Source organism: Uranotaenia lowii, chromosome 3, assembly GCF_029784155.1.
Source record: "Uranotaenia lowii strain MFRU-FL chromosome 3, ASM2978415v1, whole genome shotgun sequence".
Taxonomy (NCBI): domain Eukaryota; kingdom Metazoa; phylum Arthropoda; class Insecta; order Diptera; family Culicidae; genus Uranotaenia; species Uranotaenia lowii.
The window spans coordinates 114,769,503-114,796,315 of record NC_073693.1 but is presented as its reverse complement, the minus strand read 5'-3'; the positions used below and the strand labels follow the sequence as shown (position 1 = coordinate 114,796,315).

At 36.6% G+C, this 26,813-nt stretch overlaps 1 protein-coding gene across 2 annotated transcripts in view; it reads right to left on the bottom strand.

Moving 5' to 3' along the window:
• The window catches only part of LOC129754598 (beta-1,3-galactosyltransferase 9), a 127,362-nt gene extending 101,179 nt beyond the window's left edge, over positions 1–26,183 (bottom strand). For both annotated transcript variants that reach the window (XM_055750745.1, XM_055750744.1), the window contains exon 1: positions 25,866–26,183. The gene's annotated coding sequence lies outside the window, so the exon portion shown is untranslated. The remainder of the gene's footprint in view (positions 1–25,865) is intronic.
• Positions 26,184–26,813: the final 630 nt, after the last annotated feature.

Here is a 26,813-nt window from a genome sequence, read left to right as displayed (position 1 = left end):
GTTTTATTGTTCAGCTTGAATGTAGTGAATAATGTTAATCTTAAGTTGTCCACGTCATTTATTCAGTCTGTAAAGCCTAAATCGGCTAAGACGGTGTACACTGCCGGCCAAAAGTTTGGGATCACCCGCTAAAAAACATGCAAATTTTGATCGTTCATATCTCAGCCGTCTAAGAACATATTGCAAATCTTCTGATCTCATTTGAAAGATAATGAGCAATAGCTATTTCGGAGGTATTTTGCCCAGAAATAATGTATAAGTTTTGCACCTTAAACTTAACCTAAAGTTAGAACATTTTCAAAAAATCGCACTCAATATCCAAAGCCGATCATCTCGGGATAGGGTGGACCAAATTTCAAAATTTGAGTTGCATTAGAATCCTTATTCTATACTTCTCAAAACACAATCAAAAAATTCAGTGCAAAATTTTAAGAATGCACTTTTAATTAAGAAAATGGACACTTAAGTTATCGTCCAAAAGTTTGGGATCACCCCTCAGTATGGTGTATCGGCCAATAGTTTGGGATCATTCTTTTAAAAACATGCAAAAATATCTCATTCATATCTTTCTCATCTGACGTCGTATTGCAGATCTAAAGATTTTATTTAAAAGCTTAAGAATTGTTGTTTTTTTTATAAATTCATTCAAAAATTATATGTCAAATCGATTTTCATAAAAAATTCAGAATCATAAGTGTGAATTTTCAAAAATCATTTTATTTCAGGTTGGTTTTTTATAGTTATCACTTCAAAATATAATTTTTGAATGAATTTATGAAAAAAACAACAATTCTTAAGCTTTCAAATGAACTCTTTAGATCTGCAATACGATATCAGATGAGAAAGATATGAATGAGATAAATTTGCATGTTTTTAAAAGAATGATCCCAAACTATTGGCCGATACACCATAATGAGGGGTGATCCCAAACTTTTGGACGATATCTTAAGTGTCTATATTATTAATTGAGAGTGCATTCTTAAATTTTTGCACTAAATTTTTTGATTGTGTTTTGAGAAGTATAGAATAAGGATTCTAATGCAACTCAAATTTTGAAATTTGGTTCACTCTATGTCGAGATGATCGGCTTTGAATATTGAATGCGATTTTTGAAAATGTTCTAAATTTAGGTTAAGTTTTAGGTGCAAAACTAAAACATTATTTTTGGGCAAAATACCTTCGAAATAGCCATTGCTCATTATCTTTCAAATGAGATCAGAAGATTTGCAATAAGTCCTAAGACGGCTGAGATATGAACGATCAAAATTTGCATGTTTTTTAGCGGGTGATCCCAAACTTTTGGCCGGCAGTGTGTGTCTTTTCAACATGCATCATTTTGCTCGGGAGCTCGAGTCTTTGTGCCAGTAGTGCTTTTCCAATGATATCATCTTCGTGCAGTACACTTTCCAACTCATTTTTGGCACAGAGGCCTTAGCGCCGAGCGGCATTAGCAATTTTGCAACCTCTTCTTTGGGTGCAGTTACTAAACAAACTTTTTGAGAGACTTGATTTACGTGATTACTGGCAAACGGGTATTTTCCTTGGTTACATTTTCAGTAATTCAAAAATGTGACATTTCTCGATGATACCGAAACCTTTGAAATCGCAATAACATAAGGATGAGCTAATCTGATATCTATCCCTGATGTATCTGACTAAGCCTTCGTCCTAATGTTTGTCTACATATATACACTATATGATAGGGCGCAAGTTCGTCGAGCTGTAAAATTTGATTGATCTCGCTCCGGCTGAAATTGCTTTCCGGCGAAACGGTGAACGATTCGGTCGCTCATATCAGTGACACTCGATTGGCAATCAATCTAGTACACGTTTATTCGGTCCGGTCGCCATCAGCAATCATTTCCGAAATCCAGCTGACTGGGAGGTGGCCATTCCGTCCGTCAACAAAAAATTGCGGCTGCGGCGGCAATAAATCAATCTTCACGACTACTTTTCACATAGCCCGTCGTTCGCGTGTTTCTCTTTCCTCCGCCGCGCCGTATGTTGATCAGTGACCACTAGCGCATCATCTGGTTGGAGTGTGGGTGGCTTCCAACGTCACCCAACAGGACGAGTGAAAGATTACTGAAAAACTCTCCTTTTTACCGAAGGTGCCGACAGAGCCAACGATTTCATCGTTTTCAGGATCGAGAAAATTTCCAGATAAGCCCCTGGTGGAAGTGACGATGTCATTAGCAAGCTGCCGGGGTGTCGCCATCAAATGTTACTCGGATTTCTGGAATCGATTATATTGCAAAATCAAACTTCGTTAGATAGCGTGCGACTGATAAACAAAGTAATGATTCAGTGCTAACAGAAAGTAACTGAAATTATCTCACTCACGAAAATGAAATCGATTAACTGAAACATTTGATGGATACAAAGGCGTGTTTTTTGGCGTCTTCATTCTAAGAATGTAGATAATTTTTGTTTCTTCTGTGGAACTGAACCTGCTAATGGTTTTTGTGCCAATTCATAAATTCTCAAAAGGAAATTTTCCGCTGAACAACTTTGTCCACGGCCGTAACTTCGTATTTTATAAGGCAAAGAAGTTATTTGCTGTTTAACAATGGTATGTCTTTTGGCATTTAAAAACAATAAATTCAATCGACATCACTGCTAGGTGCCTAGCGAGGTATGCCATGACTACTTTGAATGCAATACTTTGCGAGGCACCAGCAGAGATGTCAATTTAATTTATTGTTTTTCGATGCCAAAAGACATACCCCTGTTAAACAGCTGATAACTTTTTTCCCTAAAAAGACACGAAGTAACGATCCTGGACAAAACATGTATCCCAGAATAATAAAAAAATAAAGTGAGAATCGAACCCAACGCAACATTCTTATTCCGACTTGCCAGGTCGATAACTTAACCAGTGTACTAACTGAGTCAGTTAGCAAACGAAGGTTTATTGTTTTACTCCTTCTGCCAAGCCCAATCCCAAAAAAAAACGCACTGCGTAGGCCGTCTGCCGTTTGGCAGGTGTTTTTTTTTCATCCTCCTTTGTCATTGATGGAAATAAGATGGGAATGGGATGGGAATCACCGGTTTACATACATGCGCGCAGCTTTTTTTTTCTCAAACTCACACAGCGCTCATTCATCATTCGACAATATTCTTGCTCGCCGATTGGACAATGCCAGAGATGAGTAAGCGTGTTAGTGCCAGCATAGCATAGAATCTATGCCGTTAAATCCACACACCCGTGGGGTAGCGGCCCAAGAATACTACCCCTGGTTCACTGGCCCATGTCGTAATAGGCGACTAAATCCAGCAACCGTCCTCTCGATGACAATAATGGCAAACGGAACTGGATTAGCCTACCGGACAGGCCCGTGCGAAGGACCCGCTCATGGGGGGGGGGGGGTTTCAAAATTCAAATTCAAGATTTTCAAAGTTTTGAATCATTGCTCTCTCCAGCAAATCATCAATAAATTATTGAAAATAATGTTCCTTTTTCTAAACTAGACATTTGCTTAAAAACAAATACGAGGCAAACAAGTTTACAAATGTAACATCAGTATTTCTGAAAACACAGAAAACGAATGCGAATTAAAATTTTTAATAAAAGATTCGGGCATAAGAATAATAGAAATAAAATTCATCAATTTAACCTAGATTAAAAAAGAAACTTAATCTGAATTCTAAAATAAATTTCAGAAAAGATAAGAAATTAATCATGATTTAAAATTGTTCAGCAAAACTATAATTTTTGTTTATTAATCGTCTTAGTTAACATTCCTTTCCTTCATTTTTAATCGAATGCTTGATTGAAAAACTTCACTGTAATATTTGAAATTTGAAGAAATATTTAATCACCATTTTTGTGAAATCTTGATAAGGAAAAAAATCCATTTTGAACTTTTGATGATGATTTAATTTGATACAAAGAAGAATATCAACTTTATTTCAAGAGTACCAGTGATCAAAATTAGACATAAAATAATTTTTTATTTCGTCCAGTTATCAATCTAAAAGACTGAAATAGTTTAGTTCATTTCTGAAGTTTACAATTATTACTTCATATATTTATAAAACAATATGTTCAGTTATTTATTTATTTCTGGAGTCTCTATTGAAAGCTTTATTGTCAAAGTACAGGTTGGGAAATGGGTGATTTCACTGATGCACTAGCAAGGTAGGTTCATTTTAGATTTTTTCCGAAAATCGTAATTTTACTTCCAGTACGTCATGTGAAAAAAAATTATTACGCAGTTAATTGGATTCAATTGCGGACAAATGCTATGCAGAATGTAGACAAATGCGATTTTCTTTTATGTTTGATTTATTTTATATTTTTAGGCATATGTTTGACATGTAAATTACTAAAATGCATTTTGGCATGCCAAGATAAGGAGCATGCCAAGTTAAGGCTCACTTATCCTAGTAGGCTTATTATGTTTTCAGAGCACAAAAATGCAGACTTGAAAAACAATGAGGTACTTATTTAAATTATTTCTAAAGAAATAAAAAATGTTTGACTACAAAAATCGGAAATTTCATGTGAAAATTTAAAATAAAAAAAAAAATAAAATTCGGTAACTTCAAATGAATTTTATATTCAAACAAAATAAGACGTTAAACAATATACGTTTTTAATATCGATTATGTGGAGTTTATAAGTCTAAAAATGAATCAGTTTTAAGTGAAATCAATCATTGATAACTGATTTTCTAACAAATGTTTATGAAATTAAAAAAAAAACTGATTCCTTATTTGTTCATTATATTTAGGTTATTTAGGAATAATCATGATGATGATTAAGATGCATGATATAGAAAAGTTAAATTCGATAGTTTTTATAAACTTGGAATATATCATTAACATTCCAGCATACCCGATTCTAGTAAGAAAATTTGCAATAGAAAAGATATTATTTAATTTTACCAATTTGTTGAAACCTGCATTTGTTTTTCGCTTAAAATATCTTAAATTAAATTTGATTTAAATGGAGTAACATGAACAAGTAGAAGACTGCTATAGCACTTTTCGCCGAAAATTAGTTGCGATCTAGAGGAAAGTGATTTGATTTGAAGCCTTTTTTTCATGTTTTATGTTTCAAAGATTTATCAAAAAAGTCAAAAAGAAATTCTTAAATGATTTTCACCTGTTTCCAAAAGTGATTAAAAAACAAAGCTGTTAGACAGAAACCTAATTGCATATTTTGATTTGGGCAGCAGGAAAAATGTGAAATTTGAGGCCTTGAGTAATATGTCAAAAACTTTTTGGATATGGAGTTTAGGATTCAAAGGAATAAGAAACAAAAAATACCATTGAGGCTGAAATTGGTTTCTTGAGGAATATTTCATATCAGCATAAAATTTTGAATGACATTTAGCTTTTTTAACAATCAAAATGGTTAGTCATAGTCATCGATACTAGGATTTTGACTATCGTGCGTGTTCAACACCTTTCACATGGCTACCAATTTGTGATGTGTAAAATAAATATTGTATGAATGAATTTTGAAGTTTAATTGGTTGGTTTCAAATGTTAAACTTGTTTAGTTACACTTCTTGGTAAAAACCAATTTTTAACACGAGTTATTTAGAGTTAATGTGTGCAAAGATTTGAGTTTCAATACAAAAGGTATTAACTGAATTGCAAATCGAAATCTACGTCTACAATTAACTAATTTCAACTCGTAAACGTCATATAGATCCGTAAAATGAAATGTCGTTAGCCTAGAGAATGATTTAAGATGAAATTCCGCCGGAGGCGAGCCAAATTTCTGAGATATTTGTCAACACTCATTTTTAAACACCTTTTGGGATCAAGTGATTTCCGATAAATTCTTTTCTTGTACTGAAAATTTTACTTGGAAAAAATCTCCATGGGGGGGGGGGGTTAAACCCCTAACCCCCCCCCCCCCCCCCCCCGTTCGCACGGCCTTGCTACCGGACCTATTGGAAAGAAACAACCCAAGGTGCACAAGTTGTAAATGTGTCACTCGATAACAGTAGCCTATGGGGCACCGGGAAAAAACCCCACAGTATTGCAGTCCTTGCTGCGCTAAAGCAGGGCAGTGGCGCAGTCGACCGTATATTTCCCTAGCTACTCGTGGGGGACACAAATAAAAATAATGATAAGAGAAAGAAGGAGGAGAGTGCGGAGAAGGGTGCAAGCCCTCATCCGTTCGGTTGCCGGACGGAGGTTACGGCGATCTCCAGCTCGGCAGCTTGCTGTCCAACTGGTAGAAACTCCAGAAGGCTCCATAGCGGAAGAAGGAAGAGAGCCTGTCATCTCTCCAGAGAAGAAGGAAGTTCCTATGCCGAAGGCAATGAAGGAAGCGATGACAGAAATAAAGGCTTTGACTAGCTTGGTTTTGAGCAAGCAAAACATTCATAAGAAGGTCAAGGACAAGCTTGTAAAGGCTATGGCTCTTTTTACAGAGGCAAACAAAGCAGTCCTAGAAATACTTCATGAAGTATCGCCACAGGTCGGTCTGCCTAACATACGGTGATGTGGACGAGATACCCGAACACGTGGTATTCTATTGTCCAAGATTTGAAGAGGAACGTACCAACATATTCGCCGCCTGCGGACCAGAAACGACAGCGGACAACATGTTGCAGAAGATGTGTGATGACATCAACACATGGCAGGCAGTCAATGATGGGCTCGCCCGGATAATGACTGCTTTGCAAAGGAGTTGGAGACTGATGCAAATTGCGATTGACGTAGGATAACGTAGGTTAACTTTACTAAGCTTAAAGAGTCCGAAGCTATCAAATGAACTACGCAAAAGAATCAGCGTAGCCGATGGGATCACAACGTGAAGATGATCTTGGGCGGTCAGGATGATATTTAATTTAAATATGAACTTCTTAGCGAGTGCTGCATATAAAGTAGCGCGTATGCGTGAATTAGAAACCTCCTGCCGAAGTATTGCCTTAGGGCAGGTACCGGTTTGGGAAATTGTCTGAGGCCCCAGGTGGAGTTTAGGGCGTATGTATATAGGGGAGAACTGTACAAGACGCACCAGCGAGGTAAAATGGCCCATGCAATTCTTTCTCAAAAATACACTAACCTTTGGCTCCGAATGGTGTTTTTCTTCATTTTTATTGTAGCAAACGAGCTTTTTCATCATTTTTTAGATGAAAAGTTCACAAAAACGACTATAATTCTTAGAAACAGAAGAATTAATGGATTGTGCCTAAAACTTGTTATTTTTTATGGTTAACATATAAGGTTTAATGGTAAACCAGTCTGCGCTATCTGATCCAACTGCAGCTTTTCGTTATAACACTCGTGTGCACTTTCGAATGGCTATTAATATTTTATTATATTTCACTAACTTTCCACAAATTTTAACTAAAATTAATCATATCAAAATTGGGGCAGAATGCCCGCAAAACCACGTGTTCTAGGCTAAAATTTTGAATGCTGTTAACTTTTGAGAAAAACCAAATGTCAAAACAAAATGTCTTTCTTTTCATTTGCTGACTCCTAAAGTACAATAAGAATGCATAATTACAACAAATTTCGTCCTTGTTTGAGTTAAAACCGTGCACCAATATTTGACTCGAAAAAATTATCTGCCGCCATGTTTGCCGCGATATCAGTCAAGAAATTGAATTTCGTTGCCTACCTGTAGGCGTTTTACCTATAAGGAAATAAAAAAGTGAATTTTGAAAAGCAAAATTTTCGTTAAATCAAGCAATAAAAAATGAATTTTTGCCAAAGTATGGTTAGTTTGCAAAAATACGATGAACATGTAATAAAACATTTGATGTTTCAATAACTATATTCCGTATAATCTTTGCTCCATTTCTCACCCCCCCTCTCTGTATGGTGCGTTCTGTCCACTAGTTTTGGCGTTCTACCCCGCGGCTTGTTTTCTGGCTGTTTAAGATTTTCACAAAAATATAACCAAAATCGTGTTTTCAACATATTATTTCTTTCTGATAAGATGTAAATATGATCCCTGAATCGTCGTGAACTTTCAATTTGGTTCATAGATGATGGGTATCGCTGTAAATAGCGATTATGCTTAACTGGTGCGTCTTGTACAGTTTTCCCCTACTATATAAGGATGAGTATATAACAAGTCGACCCATTGGTTCCATGTAGACACGGTACTCGACGTGCATTGGGACCAATTCGTACAATTGTTGCCAGTGAGTTTTTCAATTTTGAATATCGTGTTTATATTTCGTCACGTAAGAACGAGACGTTTCCCGTCAGTCCTACACAGAACGAAATTTGGCCTTATCATATATTGGATCAATCTAATCGTTTTAAATTTACAGCGTTCATTAAAAACTACGGATAAAACCAGTACAAGTTATGAAAAATTCCAGTAAATTCTATAGGTTTTCAAAATTTATCATTAAATGTTTTACTAAACGAAAACCACTGCAAAATCCAATAAAATCCAAAAGGTTGCTTATGTATGCACTTCATTTGAAAATACCAATGATTTTTACTAACCTACTTCGTGCTAGATATCGTTAAACTTTGTTGTGAATTGTCATCGTACGTATTTTTGTCCTGAAAATTCAAATAACTTCAAATTTAGCTTAGCTTAGCTTAGCTTGATTGACTACTCACATCCACCTTAAGTCACTGAAACCGAAATGCCGTTATGAATTCGGATATAAATGATATAAACTTCTTGTTTTCCATAGTTCGTTCCATCATAATAGTACTAAAGCATTTCGAATTCCATAACCGCTGGTGTGGCTCAGTAGAATGAATTCTACATCACCAATGGTTGCTACTCCGTGATTGACCGAGGCCATCAATTTTGCCCAGAGGTCAAAAGAATGGTGTCTGGGATTGACAACACATTCACAATGAACAAAACTGATGCTCTCTCTTTATACATCAATAACGGCGCCGGCCACGTCCTAGTAGTCAATAGATAGATAGGAAAATGAGAGAAAGGGATGACAGATTATAACTTCATGCTTTAGGACCGAGGTTACCTCTGCATCCTAGCAAAAAAAAATTTGTTGTAGGGGGATGTGGGGGAAAAGGGATATGATCAGGAGACACCTTTGACAAGTGTATAGATCTTAGTAAACCTATTCTCCGGTACTTTCATTGTTCCTAACAAAATGTTTTTTAACTCTACACAACAAAACAAAAAATCAAGAGACATGTACATCAGCAAGGATGGAAAAATTCGTTCACCAGCATGAACGCTAATGATTCTCAATCACCGCTCCGTTCACGATGATAGCATCGGCGATGCGAGCGTGAACAGACGACCGCTGATTGGTCGGATTGGCAATCCGAATGAATGAACTTTTAAATACGTTCGGGTGAACGAACAGATGACCGAAACGTTCGCCGCAGTTAACTGGATCGGTTTTTATTTTCACCACGACGTTCGTTGGGTGAATTGATTCGCAAATGATTGTTTAAACACAATCGCCAAACGATTGCACGATTGCATTCGCGAATGTTTCTGTAACCGGTAAAGGATTGCACCATCAGGTGCTTGTTTTTCGGCTAATTTTGTGCGTGTTTTAGCCCCCGCGCTCGCTGACGGTTTGTTTTCTCATGATTTTATTATAATTTATGTTCGAATAAGAACATTCAGCACTTTTGCACATTGCGTAGATAACTAAACTGACAAAGGGGGGTTTGAAAATGTCCACTCTTGTTTACGAAGCCTAGGGATTTAGCTTTTGGCTACTGGGACATTTTTTTAACCAAAATTGCCAAACAATCATTTAATTATGTTGAGATTGCAAGAATACAGAATACAAAATTATTACTTTTATATGCGTCACATAAAAGTTATAAAGTCCCACACATAAATATTGTAAGCCGACATAGCACTCAAATATCTGCCTACATCTGGGCGATTAAGTGCTTGCCTACTTGAAGGCGTTTAAAAAATTGTGAGGTATTGGCTCGAATTTTTTTTAAATTTTTATTGTTAATTGAAATAACTATAAAAATGCTAAGCCTTATACGTGCGTATGTTTCGCGTTCGTATCCCATTGGGACATAAAAGCGAATTCCGCACCGGAAAATCAGCAGCTAAGACGACGTTTATTCGACTGAAACAATATCGACGGCTTTGATCGACACCAGGCCGACGTCCTTGCCTCCTATTTTCAAACCCCCCATTGTCAGTTTAGTTTTCTACGCAATGTGCAAAAGTCCATACTTTTACTAATTATATGTTGAATGTTCATATTCGAACTTAAATTAAAATAACATCATGAGAAAACAAACCATCAGCGAGCGTGGGGGCTAAAACACGCACAAAATTAGCCGAAAAACAAGCACCTGATGGCGCAATCCTTTACCGATTACGGAAACATTCGCGAATGCAATCTTACAATCGTTTGGCGATTGTGTTTCGACAATCATTTGCGAACGTCGTGGTGAAAAAAAAAACGATCCAATTGAACGCGGCGAATGTTTCGGGCTTCGTTTCGTTCACCCGAACTTATTAAAAGTTCATTCATTCGGGATTGCAATCGTTAGTGTTCATTGTGGTGTGTTAACTTTTTCCTTTCCCGATTGCTTCGATTGGCAGTTCGAATTGAATGAGTTCACCACGGATTGCAGATTGAATGTACTTCGATCCGATTTTTTCCATGCTTGTACATCAGTTAACGGAAAAATCATAAAACTTATTGTGAATAACATATGTTGGCCCACTAGCGTAACAATCTCTCTATTAAAACAATGTAGGTAAAATAAAAATAAAAATTATTTAATTTAAAAATTTTCTTCGGCTGATATTTGTAAACTATAATAAACCCAACCTTTTTTAAAGAGACTGTCTTTTGATATCAACAAATTCAACAAGATAATTTCAAAAAGTTGCAAATGATGTATAGTTAACTAAAATGTAAATTCTTTAACTTCTGTTTCTTTTTGGAAAAATAACAGAATCTTTGTTATATTTTGAATGTCGAACAAACAATACAATTCATCATTGATCAATTTCAATATATTATTGTAATTTATTATAATTTTGCACATGTGTTATGCTATGCTTTTCAACATATTTAAAATTGTTCTGTAAATGTTAACTGAAAGCAGTGTTTAGAACTATCAGCCTACCAAATCGAAGTTCGTATCTGAAAAGCTGGAATACCTAAGCAATTCCAGAGACAATAGAAAAAAAAATTGCTCCCATATGATAAGGATATTTCTTTTTTGCTGATAAATTAATACTATAGGAACTACAAAATTGTCCTCATAAAAAATTATTTGAGAAAATTAGTACTTTTGTGGAAAAGAGGAGTGCTTATTAGGCCCCGGGTACTCGTTATGTCCTTATCTCCCCTATTGCAGTGAAAGACTTCTTTCATATGTATATAGAGAGCTGAATTGGTGAACATTATTATATCAACGCCCCAAGTGGTTTTTATTTAACTTAGGACTAACTTTGAATAGCAAATTCAAATAGGAAAAAAATTTTTAGAGGTGCATCGCAGTATAATTATTTATATTAAAAACCTCTTTTACATTTTTTCAACAGGAGTGTCCAACACCCAATCATTGTAAAATACGACACAATCCGAACAATTTCTAATAGAATTTCATCAGATTTAAAACACAAATATTTCCTGACATATGTACATGTGACATAAATGAGTAGAAGATTTATAGTATTGAAAAATCTCTTGCAGACTCGAGCTCACATAAAACTGATTTTTCTAACTTTAAATTCAAACAAGCATTGTTATAAATCTATGCTTTTTTGCTTCAAAAAATACTAAACGAAGGCTCAACTTGACTGGCACATATAGAATAGTAGGAATGACACATATGAATAAATAACCAGTGATGTGTTTCTCCGTAGAATTTGCAAAAAAATGTTTTGGCTAAGACTATTCCAATTTAGTTGATAGTGAATTGTAACGAACGTTTTAAATAATTTTCTTATACGCGATTTACTAACGATTCAACAATAAATTTAACTGACTGATATGAGGCAAAAATATTTTGAACTGTCAAAGCGATTATTTTTTCATATCTTAGAATATTTAGAATACAACGATGCTCATTAAAATAATTAATTCATAGTAATTTTTAACAAATAAAATATATTAGACTAAGATACGCACACATTTGAATTCCAGCAGTAAAAGTTTTAGCAAAATTAGGATATTTTAGTAAATGGAAATCCTGTTATCTAAATTACAGAAAATATCATGATAGTTCAACATGTGACATCGAAAAAAACATGGAGAGAATACTTAGCTTTGATCCTTTCTAGAGACCCGGTAATGGTTAACTTCGGTTCATCCGGAGGTACGATCTCTGGCGAATGGAACAGCCGACAGGATTCCGGGATCAATATAAATTGGCGTGGTTTGGAGCTTGGGCATCAGGTTGAAGCAACTGATTAAATGATGAATTCGAACTTTCACTTTTTACTATTTTACAATTTTTCATTTTTTCGCTATTCAACTTGACATTAGCAAGAACCTTCCACTTCCTATTCAAGCAACGCCTCTGAAAATTCAAATAACTTCAAATTTAGTTTAAAACTCAATGTTAATTTAGGGATTTAAATTTCAGCATTTTGTTTTAGAGACAACCGCTTAGTCTGCTGAAAGACGGGAAGAAGCTTTCTGTGGCCCATTTTTTAAAGCGGAATACGGTGGTGGTACTGTAACGATATCCTCCTCAAGATATAGCTTGAAATGGTTCCTTAACCCATGGACATCAACAGACACTTCATGAAACCAGAAGCAATATTGCCGACATCAGCATCACACATTAGAAATATGTAGTAAGTTTTTCAGTATTAATTTATAAATTTTACATTCCAATTGATTATTCAACTCCAGAGTGGTTTCCGTTAAAAAAGACTGGACCAACGATCACATTCATTGAAATTTCCTATGAAACCAAATTGCCTTCTATTGATAAAATGTATTGGATTTTCTATTTTCCAATAATGCTTATAGCCCGATTTTGTTCAGTGCAGTAATGTGTGCCCTTCGTGGGCCATTAAATACCATCCTCACGAAGTTTGGATTGCCGGAACGTTGGAGCTTCTTATTCGACTTATTGTCCATCATTTTATGTATTGCGTCCATTATGATTGAGCTAGCGAGCATTATAAATTAAAGGGGAGAGTGGGGTATCTGGACCGTGGGTTTAACGTGGGCCATCTCAATATGTTTGATGTATTCAGATAAAAAATCAAATCCAACTGTCATAGCCGTCGCTCTTGAAAAGTATATTTTAACATATAGGGCCCTCACAGCCAAAGGGATATAAGTGAAGAAATGATTATTTTGAGTTAATAAAACCAAACCATTTTTCATATTTCAAACTGTATTTGGTGTTTTTTGGAATTTGAGAACGTTCGAAAACAATAGAAATATTCCAAAAATAGATGGAAAATGGCCGACCACAACTTTCAATTGTGATTCTCGAAATTAGTACCTACACCTTTGGCTCCAAGGACTTTATATATTGTTCATTTGAGTATTCATCATATGCTACTTTTATATATTCTATCAATTTTATTGCATGCAATAGAGACGAACATTAATCCTTTGTGAGGATTTTTTTCAAAATGTTTGCAAGCCACAGGTTTTTGAAATCATTCGGTCAATTTTTGATTTCCTCACTTGGGGAAAAAAATTATTATTAAGAATTAAAATTTATAAAAAATATTGCTTAATTATACGTCAGAAACGTAAAAAACCATACCATTTGTAATTTTATTTCATTTTTTATTTTTATACAGGACAAAGTATGTACTAAGCAAAGAAAAAAAACGGCCCAAAATGCCCCACACCAGCCTAGTTTTTCTCAGGTTTTGTACTATTTAACTGCAATCATCCATCACGTTCGTTTATCCGTTCGTTATTACACAAGTTCTCTTCAGATTTATGCTACGATATGTCAACATGAGAAAAAAAATCATCAACAAATTTAACGTTTTAGAAAATTTCTAAAATTGGATGTATCAACTCTGGTTATTCGTTAGTGAAGATAAAAAATTATCTCATAATGAACTTATGGTCGACGACGTATTTCCGGTTATATCAAATTTTTAATATAATCTTCATAACATAAATCTAAAGATAATCTAATCATTTTGGAAACGTTTATGAGATAAAAAAAAACGCTTTTACCAACTTAAAGCACTGCAATAAAGCCATCAAAACCGCGTCGAATCTTTAAAGTTGAGTAAATCGATAATAGTTAATACAAATGTAAGCCTAATAGCCAAGATGTGATGCAGATTTATTTTTTTTGAATTCCTATCATTTCACTTTGTCAGACCACCGAAACGGTGCAGAAAGGTTAAAAAACTACGTTCGCTTAGAAATGCGCAATCGATTACCAGCAACAGCTTGTCAAATGAAACCTAAACTTTGGAGTTTCACAATCATGACTCAGTGCAATGCTGTGTGAGGGAAAAAGCTCGGTAATAAAATGTCTTCAAGGGTATGTAAAAATTAAAACATATATTTATGTACCTATCTCTTATTGAAAATATTTCAACTTCCAACGAATTTCAACGAACAACTATTCGTCTACAAAGTTGCACTTCTCAGTCGTTAAAAGTTTGAATCGATGCTCTTTGGTATGGCAGGTACGATTCAACCATTCCACATCCCAAGTATGGCACTTCCGTTTACCTTATCTAAATATTTCGAATCAGTTCTTAGTATAGGAGAAGCCGGTAGAAGATCCAACGATAACCATGCAAATATATGTAGGATCTTTTTTTCTCTAACTTTATTGTAAGCTAAAACTCGGTATTTTCTAGATAGCACTGAAGCAGCAGCGGTGATAGAAATTCAAGCAAAAATTCCAGCTGTTTGGCAACTACTCGAAGATAGTTCCGACCAGAGAAGACAAACGTGACGGCAACGGGGAGTCGGAAGATGAGGAAAAGTATAAATGTTGTTTTGATGATTTATTGCCCCGGCGGCGAAACTTGGCACTGCTAGGCCGAACTGGCGAAGCATACAAGAGAGGGGCTACATCAGGAACGACGTAGAACACTCTGCTACATTCTGCTCCCCATTCTTTCCAACAATAAGGAACAGTAACGATAAGAATTTTTCTGTTTTACATTGAGATTGACGACAGTCTCCAAGTACTATCCCGAAGTTCCAGAAACGGGTTACGTAGTTTATGAACATCCCATCCGACAGTCGTTCCGGAGAGACAGCAGAAAACATTCCGTTCGACATACGCTCGGAAGTAGTTTTTCGGGTATGGAAGTTCCTTCCTAATAGATAGCCAGAATTTTGCCGGCCCGGCCGGAATGGGAATTCCATTTGGCATGTGTCCGTATTTGTTCTTTGCTGCCGAAAAGTATAGTTATTGCAAAATTATGCATTTGCATGTGCAGCAAGGTTATAGCAGCAGCAGCAGCAGTAGTGATGTTCTCATGTAGCAAGTAGGTCGAAGTTTGTCGAAATTACGAACACGTCGAATGCGAAACGGAACAGATCGATCGGTGTGATTCATTCGATTATGTTACATTTGATAGTCAATTTGTTAAGAAACACTGCACTGACTGACTGTTGCTTGTCAGGCAACAACGGGTAGTTGGGCTGAGATTGAGATTGACAAACAAGATTGATGGGAGCGTAGGGAAATACCTTTGCATACTTGATAGGTGTGAAAATTTACTATCCGATGGTTAGGAAGAAAGTTTTGTTGCAGGGTAAGGTAAGAACTTTTCCAATTGCATGAGTCGAAAACTACAGCCAAAAGGCTTTCTTCTTTCAGTGCGACTCTTTGTGTATTTTATTTTGTACCGAATTACCCGGGACGTACAAAAGCTAATCCCTAGGTGTCCTGTTAAATTCCAATAGGTAAGTTCACTGATTAGCGTGTCAAAAAAAATGCTGCCGAGGTTATGTTCACACGAATGCAAGATTACCGTTAAATTAGGACATCCTGAACCCTGATTCTAATTCTAATCCTGGTTTACAGCTAAGGTTGCCAGAATTTTTTCTCGCACGTCTCCGGGTCGGCATAATCAGGGAACTTTTTTCTAAAAACCTGGCCAAATCCGGGCCTTTGATTTCAAGACATTTAACGCACAATACGGGCAATATCCGGTCAGATTTGGTCAAAACTTATGATTTGCACAACAAAAATCAAGAAGAACACTTGAATTGTTTTTATTCCGGGGAACCCCGTTCTTGATTATTTTGGTATAACTAGCTAAAAAAATTTTTTTGAATGCAAAAAAAAATCTGCGCAAAATCTGGGCTTTTTTAACGAAATCCGGGCAATCGGTCCGGACCGCACTACTATTAAGTTAAGCTTCAACTATTCGGGCAAGTCTGGATCAAACCATCGTCGCTTTAATCACTCTGTTCAGCTTCCCGGAAAAGCCGTTCTCATCCATGATTTTCCATCGTTCGTCACGGTCGAACGTATCGTATGTGGCTTTGAAGTCGATGAATAGATGGTGCGTAGGGACTGGGTATTCACGCCATTTTCGGAGGATTTGCCGTAATGTGAAGATCTCGTCCTGATGACTTCCCAAGAATCTGTTTGCTTGTGGCGTTAGACGGCGGAGTAGAATTCGGGATAACACTTTGTAGGCGGCATTGATTGAGGACAGTAGAGATCGCTCGGATGTACTTCACAGTCCAATTTTTCACCCTTTCTTGTAGATGGTTCGTTCGTTCAGGTGTTCAACGAAGTGATGCTTCCACCTTTTGATCACCTCACGATTGTCCGTTAGGATGCCTCCGTCCTTATTCCGGCACATTTCGGCTTCCGGCGCGTAGTCTACCGCGACCTCAGGTTGCTTCAGTCGTGCGATATTTAGCCGAGGCGGGCGTCGGTTTCGTATGGTGTTTATTACGGAGAGTTTTGGGCACATCTTCACCAGATAGTGGCCTGACTCGAAGTTGGCGCCTCGATTGGATCTGACGTCGATGATGTTCGAGAAGTGCCGGCTGCCTATTAAAACGTGGTCGATCTTTGAAAGCGTTTGGTACGCTGATCTCCAGGAATACTTGGCAAAATCTATAAGTCTGAGGCCGTTTTCGTTGATTAGCTAGATGCGCGCTGAACCTTCGAATTGTTGGCTTGAATTTCTCCGCCTAGCCGACCTGAGCGTTAAAATCCCCGATGATGATCTTGCTATTATGTTTTAGGCAGCGGTTGTATTCACGTTCCAGCTGTGCTTAGAAATCGTTTTTTTTTTTTTTTTTTTTAATAATTCGTTTATTTGACACGGCTCAAACCTTTCAGTATTACGGAGCCAAGTTTCCGTTTTGCTTAATACATCAATAGCTTAAATCTATTTTACATAGTATCATTTCACACTATTTTCATTGGGAAGGTTTATACTATTGATTTAAGGATTCTGGTTTTTTTTTATCTACAGTTCATTATTTAAAGAAGAAGGAAAGTAGGAAAAAGATACTTAAATACGGAGATCGATAGATTTAAGGTAAAGAAATATTTCGGTCATATAGTCAAGGTCTACCGCAGCCAACACATCTCTCACTGGAACGTTGGGTGGTCTATTTCGGGCCCGAAGGGAGTCTATCAAATTCGCCCTGGCGATAAGATGGTCCTCACAAGACCATACAACATGCTCGATGTCATGGTAACCTTGGCCACAACGACACAAATTGCTGCTAGTGAGATTTACACGATAGAGTAACGCATTTAAGGAACAATGATTGCACATGAGACGGGAAAATGTTTTAATAAATTCCCGACTCAGGTCCAATCTATTGAACCAGGGTTTAAGGCTTACCGTTGGGATAATCGAGTGAAGCCACCGAGAAATCGTTTTTGTCGTCGCCGGTACTTTCGAGGTGAGGGCTGTGCACGTTAATGATGCTGATGTTGAAGAACCGGCCCTTGAATCTCAACCGGCACATTCGTGGTTCGATCGGCCACCACTCGATCACGCGCTTTTGCATCTTTCCCATCACTATAAAAGCTGTTCCAAGCTCGTGTGTGTTGCCGCAGAGCTGGCAGATGGTGTGACCATCTTGGAACGTTGAAGCTCTTCCAGCATACTTACCTCCTACAGTGCTACGATGTCGAATTTGCGGCCTCTCAATTCGTTGGAGAGCACGTGACATTTAAAGATCGGCAGTTCCATGTTTCAAGTTTCCAATCGCTGGTCCCTTTTCGTCGCGTGGCTCTTTGTCGATTTCCATCTGAAATTTTTTGTATATTGTTCGTTGCTTGTATTTTTTTTTGTAGTCACGGGCTCGCAAGGCCCACAGCTAGCCCCTCTATCTCGCAGGAGGACCGTCGTCAGGTTGCTATTTTAGGTCCCGAACACCACCAGTAAGTGTATTTAAAAAAATGCCTCCAGAAGCCACTTGTTATGTTCCGATGATCTACTGGCCGGATTCGACATCCTGCCACAACCCCAAGGAGATTGTACATGACGAAAAGAGTCGATTTTGAGCCGAAAGAGCTCAACCCCCTCTAATATCTTTCGATGTTGACGTCCTTACCCCTTCCCTGAACCTATCTAAGCGAGAAAATGATACTCTTTCTGTTTGTTTGAATACTGATCGTATCTGAGTTTGAGTAACTCAGTAAAGGATGTCCACGATGAAATTGCCACACTTTGAAATTGCTCTAACTTTTAAACCGTTGGGTATAATTTAATGAAAATTTGGGTGGATTTAGTTCATAGTGCATTCTTTACATACTGCAAGTTTAACCTTCTAAAGCCGTTCGCTAAATATCCGTTTCCGGGAAATTTGAGTTGTAGTTTGAATTCATTCTCCTGGCTGCAAATGTTAACCGATTTTTATGATATTATACTCATTATCTCAAAACAAAGTCGATATGTATTACCAGGTTATCCGAAAGGGGTTCAGAAAGTAAAAAGTCCGGAAAATCAATTTTATTTTTAAAATACTCATAACTTCTGACAGTTTTTCAGTATTGAACTGTTTCATTGATGTTTAAAATTTTCCAGAATCCATCTATCCATCTATGTTGGGGTCCAATGAAAGTTTTGACCGCTATAACAGATCTTCCGGTAGAAATAAATCTCACTTTAAAAAAACGACATCCAGTTTTGGCTTTGCTTAGCTGTATTTCATTTTTCAATGAACCGATTTTCAAAACTCAAATTTTAATTTTTTGGCGTTAAGTTGATTAATGTTTTCATAGAACATACTGGGTCTGTCAAAATCACCAGCTCATCAGTATATTGGAATGATGATAAAGATGTTTGAAATGTGCGCTTCGGGTCATATTGACCCGAACAGCTTTGGAGGGTTAAAAGTCCTGTGATCAAAACTCGTGGAAATGGAGTCGAAAGAACAGTTCGTGTTGGATAAAATCTTTCGCGTTCATCACGAGAACAAGGATCTCTCGCATCGTTCCATCGCTAAAACGTTGGGAATCGCGAATTCCACGGTGACGCGAGTGATTAAGCGGTTCGAGGAACGATTGACCACCGATCGGAAGCCCAGAAATGAAGGAAAAAGTATTCCCCACAACACCAAAAATCACAACCGCGTACGCGCTCCTTTATTTTAACTCAAAATTAAGTACGACCGAGGTTCAAAACATAGTTCGATTCTATGAACTTAAAGTTAAGTACCATTTTCCCTCCTTGCGGAGGTTCAAAACGGAGTTCGAACCGTGCACTCAAAATTGATCCTTTTTTTTCCTTCGGCGAGGGATCAAAGCTAAGTTCGACCTTATTAACTGCCCTCTTTTTTGGACTGAAAACACTTAGCGAGTTCACTTCGAACCGGAACAGCAACCAACGAACACGACGCAAAATTTTGTCGTTCCGGAAAAATTACCGGAAAAATATGAAGGAACTTCATAATGGAATGTCCACCGTGTCAGCGTAAAATTCTGTCCGTCATTGTCATCATATGGTGAGCGGCTTGGAATGTCCGGAAACTTCCGGATGTTATTTACTTTCCGTGGGAAGTAACATCCGGATGTTATTTACTACGCCTCCGTTCGGGATGTGGCTTAGGAGCTGCACCTAAGCCAAAATTTTGTCCAGGAGGCCAAAACTAAGACTGGGCTTCGAACGTTCAAGGTACAAAAGGCCCTTAATCGCGACGAGAAGCAGATCAAATCCGCCAAAACCCGTGCCAGGAAGTTGTACCTCAACATGCTGATGAAAGTTGAATGCTGCCAAGGATTCTGCGAATAGTTTTAGGGGCCGTTCAGATACCACGTGGACAGAAAAATGAGATTTTTGACCCCCTCCCCCCCCTCCGTGGAAAAGCGTGGACATTTGGCAAACCCCTACCCCCCTCCCCGGATGTCCACGTGGACAGATTTCAAATAGCTTTTTTGAAATAAGGTACACCGGGGTAAGTGGGGACGCGGGGTAAGTGGGGATGGTGGCTATTAAAACAATACTGTGAACTATTTTTTCAAACTTTTAATGCAGAATGTTAAATTTCCTTGTAATCTATCCAATAACTGTAAAAGAGATACGGTTCCGTCAGTTGCGGATGTTTTCGGTGACTTTTTGTAAATTTTCTATTTTTAACTACGATGTGGAGTTGATGTGCATCCTTTTCAATAGCCAATTTCTCGTAAACTAGCTGGCTCTTGACGAAAAGCTCTACATTGAAACAATCCTTACATTCGGAACACCCAGTTAGGAGAAGAAACGACGATTAAAAATTGCGAAAAAAGGGTTTATTTGCAAAAATCTAAAATTGTGTCTTCAAACCCTACCTGGGGTAAGTGGGGACGGCTTTATACATACTTGATGTTTACACATTTTTTCAATTTTCTCACCTTCATTCAATACAATTTAGCTTTATTTAGCATTCAGATCATGAAAAGTTGGGAAAAGTACTTGTTTTTCTTAAAATAAGTTTATATTTTCGATAATATCGGATTACACACAATAATCTTTGAAAGATGCCTTATTAATAGTACCATGATTTTTTTTCAAAATTTCGGACGGTTCGAGCAATAAAGTAACGTATTAAACCAAAAAAACACAAATTTGTTGAAAATTTCCTGAGGAATCAAAAGGAAAATCTACCGTCCCCACTTACCCCATAAAGCGGGGTAAGTGAAGACACCAGCCGTCCATAACAATTTACGTGATAACTTTTTTCGCTTTGCGTCTATTAAGCTCATCTCTTCAGCATTTGTGAACAACATGTTCTGCATGCCATTGAACGCAATTTTATCAAAATTGACCCACTGCTGATTTTTTAATGATTTTTTTAAGTTGAACTATATGAAAAACCGTCCCCACTTACCCCGGTGTACCTTACCTATGTTTTGACAGTTAGAAAACACCACTTAAAACCTTTTTGTTATTGAAAAGGCTGATTTTGAAAAAAAAAAACAGAATGAAAATTTCCTGAAAAAAAATAATTTTAACAATTTTATATTTCTAAATTATCATATTTATCACTTGCGTTCAAGTAGCTACTAATATTGTTTAAGAGGAGAAATCACCGTGAATTTGTTTTTATGAAATTAGTTTGCGGCTTTATCGGTGAGAGTTAAAGAGTTGAAATAAGAGACGGATAGAAGATCAGAAGAAAATTCTAAGGTGTTGAAAAGAGCAAAGAGCATTTGAAATAGAAGCTTGACATGTGGTAAATGTGACTAAATTCTTTGTCCCGCACCAATTGTTACTAGCTACTAATTGTTTAAATTTGAACTGGAGCACTTTGCAATTTTAAGATTTGGATTTAAACATCTTAATATACATTCACCTATAGAAAATATTGTGAAAGTAAGTATGTCCACGTGGACATGACCCAAACCCCTACTCCCCTCTGCGTGGACAAGCGTGGACATTTCAATACCCCCCAACCCCACCCCCTCCCTAAGTTGTCCACGTGGTATGTGGACAGCCCCTTAGCATACAATATTTTAGGGTAAATATTCTCCAATAAACACTTCGATTCTGGTGCGCTTGACATAGTTTAAAAATTTGAAAGAGTTTGAAAAATTACGATTTCTTTCATATTAAAGCCCTTTGGACATATTTTTTTAATGGTTCCAGTTTTCCAAGTTTCTCAAAAATGCGAACAGTAAAGAATTTACTTCCGCCCTCCAATTTATTAATATCCTACCTTGGAGTACAGGACAATGTGACAGTGAATAGCAAAATTTCTGGTATTCATCATATACGGAAAAAATCTTTTTTTCCAAATTGACCATTTCCTTGACAAAATATAAAACTGTTTTGATTGCTTCGAAGAATAACTAGAACTATTTTTTTATCTTGTTTGTTCATTCATCACGTTTATCAGAAAGCTCTAGTTCATCAATAGCCGCCCTAAGCTCCTGTGGGTTGGGGATAGTAATATTTCTTCTTCTTCTTTTGGTGGTAATGGCCAGCTCGTGTGTTGTTGTACGAGCTATACTGCCAAGTCTTGTCAACCGCTGTGTCACACGTGAAAGTGGAAGTGTTGTTGTGGCTTCTTTTTGCCACTTTTTGTTATTATTGTTTACTACTGCGAGGGTTGTTGGATTTTTATAATTTGAGTTGGCAGTTGCATATTTATGGTTATTATTTTACATCTTCTTTTAGATATCGAATCGACACTGGCCTAAGTGACTCAGAGCGAAATATTATTAAATTTAATAAATCGTGTTACTTCTAGGTAAGTTTTTCTATTTGTTTTCGCTAGGAGTGTTTCTAGGTCTTCGTTTATTATCAAGCTAGGGAAGTTATTTCTAGAGAGGGTATATTTATAGCATCGGAATAGTATGTGCTCACTGTTCTCAGTCGTGTTGCAAATTTCGCATTTGTCATTGTCTGTCATTTTCCAAAGGTAGAGTTTTTCTTTGTCCAGTGTGTGGAAAGTTCTAAGCCTCCCCATAGTTATGATTTGTTGTGTTCCTAAGTTTAGGTTTGTAAACCAAGGTTTTAGGGTCGGTTTTTTAAGTATTTGGAAATGTTTTTTACCTTTAGTTAGCGATAGTTTTTCATATTCATCCTGCCATTCTAATATGGATTCGTCTTTTGCCAAGTTCAGTGCATCGGTTAAAGGTATTTTTGTGTTTATCATTAGTTGTTCATTGCAACCTTGTTTTGATAACATATCTGCCACTTCGTTACCAGTTATGTTGCTATGTCCTGGAACCCATTGGAGCTTGATGTTTTTATTGGTGGATGTTATGCTGTTTTTGATTTCGTTTTTAACCTTCCAAAGCCGTTCGCTAAATATCCGTTTCGGAGAAATATGAGTTGTAATTTGATTTCGTTCTCCTGGCTGTAAATGTTAACCGATTTTGATGATATTATATTCATTGTGTAGGTAATTTATTCTAATTACTCAACATTTAAAAATAAAGTCGATATGTATTACCAAATTATCAGAAACTGGATCAGAAAGTAAAAAGTTCGAAAAATCAATTTTATTTTTAAAATACTCATAACTTCTGACAGCTTTTCTGTATTTAATTATTTAATTGATGTTTGAAATTGTCAAGAATCCATCTATCTGACAATGTATAGATATGTTGGGGTCCAATGAAAGTTTTTACCGCTATGACAGATCTTCCGGTAGAAAAAAGTCTTGCTTTAAAAAAACGTCATCCAGTTTTGGCTTTGCTTAGCTGTATTCCATTTCTCAATGAACCGATTTTAAAAACTCAAATTTTAATTTGTTGGCGTTAATTTGATCATTATTTTCATAGAACATACTTGGTCTGTCAAAACTACCAGTTCATCAGTATATTGGAATGATGATAAAGATGTTTGAAATGTGCGCTTCGGGTCATATTGACCCGAACGGCTTTGGAGGGTTAATGAAGTTATCTTTGATGCTTTTGTTCTTGAGGGATTGTAATCCAGACTTAGAGTCGGTACATATTAGGAAATTTTGTCCCGTTTTAGAATTGATCATGTCAATAGCCGTTTTTATTGCTAGTAATTCAATATTCATTATGGAAAGTTCCTTATTTACTCTACAACAAAATTTTTCTTTATCGTTTTCGAAATATATTCCGATACCGCTACTTTGATTTGATTTTGAACCGTCCGTGTAAATTTTTTGATATTCTTTGAATCTGTTTTGAAGAAGTTCTCCCACAATAACTTTGATACTATTTTTATTCTGTTCCTTTTTGTTCAAACCTTTAATATTTTCTTCAATGTTATGTTTAAAATCCTTCCAGTGATCAGAATTAAAAGAGTAGTGTTGATTGGAGGCTGTTTGAACAATTAAGTAGTTATTTAGATAGGTTGAGATCTCTAAAAGAGTTACTTTCTTAGGTAATATATCTATGTCTAAGAATCCTTCTAATTTTTCTACAATTGGTTTGTTGTTTGAGAATGCTTTAAGGATTTCTTTTTTGGCTAGCCATTGTGCTCTTTTTTTTATCGGCATTTCTCCAGCTTCTGCGTATAACGCGTTAATGGGAGTTGATTTTAATAGTCGCAGACAAATTCTAAGTGATTCGTTAAATGTAGTATTTAATTTGTTTAAATTCGATTTCGCTGTATTACCGTAGATTGTTATGCCGTAATCAATTTGAGATCGTATAATGGCTTTATTGATCTTCAAAGCTGTTTGTGGATGAGCACCTTCTTTTTTCTTGCATATTATTTTGAGTACGTTGATTCTTGACTTAATTTTGTTGTTTAGATAATTTATATGTGTTTTGTTAGATAGTTTTTGATCAATCATGTAACCAAGGTATTTATGGTTGTTCACTTGTTTGATTGGAATACTATTGATTTTTAAAAGTATTTGTTCATCTATCTTAGCATCAAATAATATTGCCGCAGTTTTTTCTATGTTAATTTTAATTTTTAGTTCGTTTAGTTTATGAGATAATTCTTTCAAGGTTTCGTTACATTCTTCTTCCGCTGCTTCTTTGGTTTTGCTTGAGATTGTTAGAACAAAATCATCAGCGAATTGTAATATTGATTTATTCGTATCGTTAATGGTGTGTAGATCTTTCGTATACAAATTAAAGAGGGTAGGTGATAAAGGACAACCTTGAGGGAGACCATAATTATTTTCTTTAGAAATAATACTGTTTTCTGTTTGAAGTAGAACTTCTCTGGATTGTAAATATTTTTCTAACCAAAGTGTTATTTTGGTAGGTAATTTCATGTCGTCTAAGATTTCGAGTAATTTATTTGTTTCAACAGAGTCGAAGGCTTTGGACAAGTCTAAAAATACTGATATTGTTTTTAGAGGATAGTAATATTTAAGTTTGTTTTTCGCGTTCGCCCATCTGCATAACCAAGGTCATAAAAATGGCTAAAAGCACAACCACCAACAGAAACAGCGGAAAAAACCTCTTTCGTTTCGTGATCAGGTGGTTCATCGGACGCCGCGGGGGATATTATTGATACACTCATTGAGTCGTCCCGCAGACTATATGGGTAGGAAGGTAGGTACTTTCTCTTTTCCCTCCCTTGGACTTGAACCGATCCACAGCGATGATGCCAAGTGGGAAAGGTTAGTTTTATCTCACATTTGTCGGGATTGAATTGACGAAACTACTTGGGACGAATAGGGTTTTTTTTTAACTCGGATGCTGCTATCGCTACCATCACGAGATTGCATTGCAAATCGAAACCCAGAAGAACGTCTCACATTCCACAACACAGTGCATGTCTCAGTTACGGTAAGTATTTATAGTTGGTACCTACTGAGGTTCTTTACATTTCGGCCTTATTCAGAATACTTGTGCTTAGAGATTGAAGCATTCAGCATAATGTTCCGATAGTTATTCATACTTCCATCCAAACCCAGCCCATACATTCAATTACTTGGCTTGACAAACTTTCGTCACTCTCTGCGTAGGGCACCGGTCGACTTTGAAAAAAATATCCCTAGCATCATTTGGCTGGGTGTGGGTTGGGCTCGCTAAATTTGGCAGGGTATATTTTATGTTTTTTCTCAATTTCTATCAATGAATGCAATGCCTTGTTATGCGATACAACATAAAAGTGGTTTTCGATTGATTTAAAGGAATATTACCTTTTTTTCCAAAATTCTGATGTCTGGGTCTGGAAACACAACACAGTAGTAAATTCTTCGGAGAACAGTTCCAAGCACCTAACACTTCTTCGAGGATGCTTCAGATCCCAAAACAATCATCTGTCCCGCCGCAATTTGAGCAACTAGGTAAATTGTACTTTACAAATTATTATCCAGCAGAAGAAAAAGCCTTTACACGAAAATTAGCCAACCAACGCACCAATATCATACATTGATAATAGTGGGCATGTTCTCACGCACAAACTTCTAACAAGACGCGTAGGATCCAATAAATGTTAACCGTTTGTCGCCCGCACGAAAGCTGAAACCGAACTAACAGAATGAAACCGAAGCTTGGCTCGCAAACGTCGCGACGCGTTTCGCAAAACCAGCCAAATGCGAGCAGCGCTGCCATATGAAAATCTACTTTCTAAAGAAAAATCTTTTTCGTCTGAATCCATGTTTTTAAATTACATACATCATGGAACATCAAAACTTTCTTTTTCAAGCATTTTTCTTAAACTACACTATATATATTTTATCACTTCTTTTATGAATTCTTTAATTTTTAGAATAAAATTGTTGTCATTCGGATAGGTTTGGCCATACTTCAAATTCCATTTTAGTGATCTTTATGAAAAATGAAAAAATCTGAGCAAACTGTACTCAAATTCAAAATTTTGTCATCTGTACGTAGTATACAGAAAAGGCCCATAAATCTGTACTTTTCTAGATCATTCTGTTCATGTGGCAACCCTTGAGCTCGCGTCGTTTCTGTTCGGGTTTTTGGCGTTTTCGACTGTCAGCGACGGCGACGGCGGCTTTTTTAGTACAGTTTTAGTACTAAATTGCGTCAGTGACATTTTGGATGCGGCGCTCGTCGATTGGTCGAAATGGACAAATGGGCGAAATGTTCAGAACGAAAAACACGGATGAAATATTTTTTGA